We start from the raw sequence: 6,000 nt of genomic DNA, 5'->3' as shown, positions 1-6,000 counted from the left end.
TAATAGAACAAGGGAATACTGCATGGTTTAAAATCAGGAAAGATATGTGTCAGGGTTGTATCCTTTCTACATACCTACTCTATATGTATGCTGGGCAAATAATCAGAGAAACTGGACTATATGAAGAAGAATGTGAATTGGAGTTGGAGGAAGACTCATCAACGTGCTATACAGATGACACTATCTTGCTTACAGAAAGTGAAGAACACTTGAAATGCTTACTGAAGAAGAGCAAAGACTATTCATTTCACACATTTTTTTTAAATTTTATTTTATTATTTTTGTGTGCGTGTACCGTCAAATCAGATTTGACTGGTACAGGAGGAGATTGCCCCTCCTTCCCCGGCAGAGCATCTCATTTCACACATTTTTTGAGTGGTTTTTTTTTAACTGGACCAATAGGCAACATCATAATAGACAGACAAAGTGATAGAGATTGTCAATGATTTTCTTTTACTTGGATCCACAAACAGCAACAATGGTAGTAGCAGTCAAGAAATTAAAAGATGTGTTGCATTTAGCGAATTTGCTATGTTAAGGTGAAGTACAAAAAAAAAAAAAGGTGAAGTACCTTTTTGGGACCTCTTTAAAGAACTAAAGAACAAGGATGTCAGTTTAAAGACTAAGGTTTGTCTGACCTAAACCGGGGTATTTTCCACTGTTACATTTGCATCTGAAAGTCAGACTATAAATAAGGAAGGCCCAGGATAGCACAAGGTTTTGATCTGTTTTTATAGATTGGCTCTGAGTCTAGTCAACTCAATAGCCTCTAAGGACAACAAAAAAGATCTCTAAGCATTTCTACTCGTCTTTATGAATTGGAGACAGAGATGGGATAGTTAAAGATGTTTCCATTTCTCTGGAATTCCTTGGTTTCCAATGCTACTCCTGGTAGAAGGCTCGTGAGGATTCAAAACGTTTGTTCTACCAAAGAGAAAAAGCTTGTGTTTGAGAGTATGAAAGACGTACTTTCCATTGCTAATTATGAAGAAGTTCATACACTTTGACTTAAATAATACAGTTGCCTAGAGGTATCCAAAGGACTGCTCATTTTAGCTACAGGTTAATTAAGTAGAAAACAACTTTTTTTTTTTACTTAATGTAGAATTTTTAATGACTTATAAAAATTGTTGCAATATACTGTTAAATGGAGGGGGGAAGTTATAAGATACTATATGTAGCATAGGGAGCTCTGGTGGCTTAGTGGTAAGGAGTAGTACTGTCAATCTAAAGGCACAAGGTTCAAATCTACCAATTTTTCCTCGTGAGAAAGATGGGCACCCTCTTCTCGCGTGATTTACCACCTCTGAAAACCCCCTGAGGGTCAGCTATGAGTCAGTTCCAATGGTACATATCAACAACAACATAACTAATGTACAAGCCAAATTTTATAAAATAAATTTACATGTAAATACTGAAAGGCTATGAGGTAAAAATGTTATGTGTATCTCTGGGTTATATTTTAATACAAAAATGCTTATTGGGTTTTTTTTTGGAAGTTGCTTATCTATATTTTCTAAACTCAAACTCTTAGCAACTGAGTTTGAACTGATGACACTACAACAGGAGGAGATTGCTCACTTTCTTCAACAAAGCGGCTGGTGGATTAGAACCATCAAAGAGGTGTGTCCTTTAAGTTAGGAGGGCAACTCCTTAAGGACTATGCCACTGTTGTTACATGTCGTCAAGTAAAACCCATAGACATCCTATAGACAGCCGATCTGAACCCTACCTTATTCTGTGCTATCCTTAACATCTCTGACATGCTCAAGGCCATTGCTGAAGTCACCACATCAATCCTTATGTTGGGCATCTTCCTCTCCTTCGCTGACCTTCCATCTTTCCAAGCATGATGTCCCTTTCTAAAGACTAGCCTCTACTTGGTACATGTCCAAAGTATGAGAGATGAAGCTTCACCATCTTTGCCTCCAAGGAGCTCCCTATATTTGCTAAAGCTTCAATAGTGTATTTATATTACTGTTATAGTAGGGAAGTTCACTTGAAAAATCAGTTATTCTGACTTTTCTACAATCAGAAAGTCCAGAACTTAAAAAACAAAGCAGGTAAGAATCAGATAGGGCATTGGAGGGATTTAAGTAAACACAAAGCCAGCCAAGGCCTTTTTCCAGGTCACTAGCTGTCTGCCACACAAATTAATTATCATAATGTCTGTGGGTGGTCAGGGCTAAGGAGTACTTTGCAAACAGTGGAAATCTTTTTTTCTGCAGAGATACCCAGGAGAGATAGTGAGGCATCTCAGGAATTTGAGAGTTAAACTAATCTAGTTCATGCTTGGGGTTCAACACCGGTGAGCTGGAAAACTCTTGACCCTGGAAGGATCGTCAGTCATGAGACTCAGTGGAGGCCTGCCAAGGTCTGGATGGAGGAGCTGAGTGGGATAACCCATCTGATGAAAAAGAGGCAGCAGAAGACTGGATGAGCAGTGGAGAATGGAGAAGAAGAGGTGATGAAACAGAGTTTTGGTAAGGTGATGATCAGCATTTGGCTAAGGGTAGGGGCTAAGACTCGCCATGGGAACACCACAGCTTCCTCACTTTGGCCTGCCCATCAGCGGAGGCATCCTCTGGACACTGCTAGAAATGCAGTGAGTCTGGCTTCTTGCAGCCAGATAAGAATGTGCATTTATATAAGATCCCCACACTGCAATGTGAGAAGTACTGGTTTCAAATACATTTTAATATCTGCTCCTTGGCTCATCCTAAGTACATTCATCCTCAGACTAATTTCCTTTAAAATATGTAGGTAAATGTTACAAATACAAATACTGATTAAAAAAAACCTATAGTTGGTCAGATTCCAAGGGACCTAACATACTTTTTTGGAGAAAATAAATCGTTTTAGGAAAACTCCTTTATAGGAGGTGGTTGTTGCTGTGCGCTCTCGTGTTGGTTACAACTCATGGTGGCCCAGGGAACAACCTTGGCCTAGCCTGAGCCGTCCTCACCATCTCCGCCATGCTTAACCCCATTGTTAAAGTCACTACATCAATCCATCTCTTTAAGGGTCTTTCTCTCTTTTGTGGACCCTCTGTCTTTTCCAGCATGCTGCCTTTGTCCAAGGACTGACTATTCCTGAAAACATGTCCAAACATACTCAGAGCACGTTGTGATTTTAGAGAGACTATGGTGTGCTAGACTATAAATTCCTATAAACTATTAGCATTCACTCATTTATTGGTTACAAATAAGCCATTTATACATCAAGCACATGTGGAGAGGTTTAAGGGGGTAATTTTACTGTTAAATGCCAAAACACCAGAGACTCAGTAGTTTCTTATGTGGACTTTGCCTCTCCCGGTAACCTGTTCTCCTTGCCTGGAGCCATCTCCTTATCCACTGGTTTTTCTGACTTTGTGCCCATTTTCTTTCCAGGATAGTGTTGGCTAATAGTATCACTAATAGTCCAGAGTACTCTCGGACTTTCCCTGAGACACCCGTCTATGTTCCCAGGCACCAGGCTGAGGAAATCTCCATGAAACTGAAATTCATAACTGGTCCAGGAAATAGAAAGAGACAATCACAGCCTATAAACTCCTAAAATGAAAAGGAAAGGCTTTGGGCCATTTTGCAAAGGAGTTCAAAGGAACATATTTTGGCTTTGAATCAGAAAACGTAGGATCAAGTATCAGTTTTTCTCCTTCCTGTTTTGGACAAAGTATTCCATGACCTTGGGCCTCAGATTTCTCATCTGTAAAGTGGGAATAACAATGAGGACTAAAAGTATATTTAACCTTCTGTGGATGCTCAATAAAATCGTTCCCCCCTCATATCACCAGAGTTTAAAGATGCATAATTTAGGGAGCTCTGGTGGTCTAGTGGCAAGAAGCTGCATTGCAATCCCAGAGGTACATAGTTCAAATCGACCAGATGCTTTTCTGGAGGAGGGACAATCCCCTCCTGTACCAGTCAGATCTGATTTGACAGCACATGCACAAAAAATAATAAAATAAAATAAAATTTTTTAAAAATGCATAATTTAAGGAATCAAAGGGATATGTTAAAAAACAAAACAACAACACTAAAGGGATAAAAAAATAAGATCTAGGAAAAGTGGATGAAGAAATGATAAGCATTTAGTCTAAGAGAAAGAACAGTTTAGAAAACAAAAGAGTTTAGGAAACTGTCTCTGGACCAGGGAGATGTGAATATCTGTCAATGTTGTTATTGTTATGTGCCATTGAAGTCACTTGCAACTCATAGCAACCCTATGTACAACAGCTCTGAAGCCTGCCAAATTTTAAGTCAATCTCACTGACACATCTACCCTCATTACCCCAGTTATTATATCAATCCATCTCATCCGAGGTCTGCCTTTCTTGTACTATCCCTCCACCCTTCCAAGCATGATGTCCTTTTGCAAGGACTGGTCCCTCCTGGCCATGTTCCCAAAGTATGTGGGACTGAGCTTCAAAACCCTAGCTTCCAAGGAGAAACTCTGTTTGACCCTCTCCAAGACAGGCTTACTTGTTTTCTTAGAGGTCATGGTATGTTCAAGACTCTTCTCCAGCACCCCAGCTCAAAGGCACTTATTCTTCTGAGAAAAGAGAATGTTTAGTCTGGACAGAAAGAAGAATAAATAAATAGCTGTACTTTGTAAACAGGAAGCTCTGATGGCCAAATAGTAAGAAATTTTTGAGTCAACCCAAAGTCAGGCAGTTCAAATCCACCATCTGCTCCAAGGAAGAAAGACAGTCTCTTCCTATGTGATTTACAGTCTTTGAAAGGTCTGTTACTAGTCAATTTTTACTTGATTATCCACAACATCATCATCACTGATAAAGGCCTGTACCTATTACCTTTCTCAGTATTTAATATTAGTTATCTGACAGTGTGGAAACTGTCGCTTTTAGTTAAAAAAGCCATTTCTAGATCCATGTTGAAATACAATATTGTGAGTGACAGGATTAATATCCATACCCATACAAGGAAGACCTGTTAATACCACTATCATTCAAATGTATACCCCCACAACCAGAGCCAAAGAAGAGCAAATAGATGTTTTCTATCAACTGTTGCAGTCAGAAATCGACCAAAGAGATAACCAAGATGCTTTAATAATAATAGGTGTCTAGAACGCAAAAGTTGGGAATCAGGAAGAAGGATCAGTTGTCGGAAAATATGGACTTGTGACAGAAATGAGGCTGGGGATAGAATGATAGAATTCTGTACAATAAATGATTTATTAATAAAAAATATCTTCTATAAGAAACATAAATGCAGGTCATACACATGGATTTCACCTGATAGGATGCACAGGAATCAGTCTGATTACATCTGTGGAAGGAACCATTGGAGAAGTTCAATATCAGCAGTAACAACTAGGCCAGGTGCTGATTGTGGAACAGACCATCAACTGCTCATACGCAAGTTCAAATTAAAACTAAAGAAGGTTAAATCATATCCACAGGAATCAAAATATGACTTTGAGTCTCTCTCCCATGAATTTAAAAGCCAACTCAGGAATAGGTTTGAGGCCTTGAACACTGATGAACAAAGTCCAGATAAGCTGTGGGAAGATATTAAAAATATTGTTCACGAAGAATGCAAAAAGTCATTATTAAGAAGGAAGAAGATCAAAATGGATGTCAGAGAGACTCTGAATATTGCACTAGAGCACTGAGAAGCCAAAGTATAGGGAAGAAATCAAGAAGTTAAGGAGTTGTTAAGACAGCACCAAGATAGATGGAGAAGAGATTGAGGTTGTTAGCAATTACAGCCTGCTTGGAGCCACAATCAACACTCTTTAACACCAGCAGTCAGAAAATCAGGCGAGCTCTGGTGGCCTAGTGGCAGGAAACTGCACTGCAATCCCAGACGTGTGCGGTTCAAATCCACCAGATGCTCTGCTGAAGAAGGAGGAACAATTACCCCCTGTACCAGTCAGATACAATTTGATGGTACACACATTAAATAAATAAATAAATAGATGATAGATAGATAGATAGATAAAATTTAAAATTAAAAAAAAATCAAAAGAGGA

This window comes from Elephantulus edwardii, unplaced genomic scaffold, assembly GCF_000299155.1.
Source record: "Elephantulus edwardii isolate Elephantulus edwardi_28Jun2011 unplaced genomic scaffold, EleEdw1.0 scaffold00092, whole genome shotgun sequence".
Classification (NCBI taxonomy): Eukaryota; Metazoa; Chordata; class Mammalia; order Macroscelidea; family Macroscelididae; genus Elephantulus; species Elephantulus edwardii.
Note: the sequence above shows the minus strand (reverse complement) of the source record.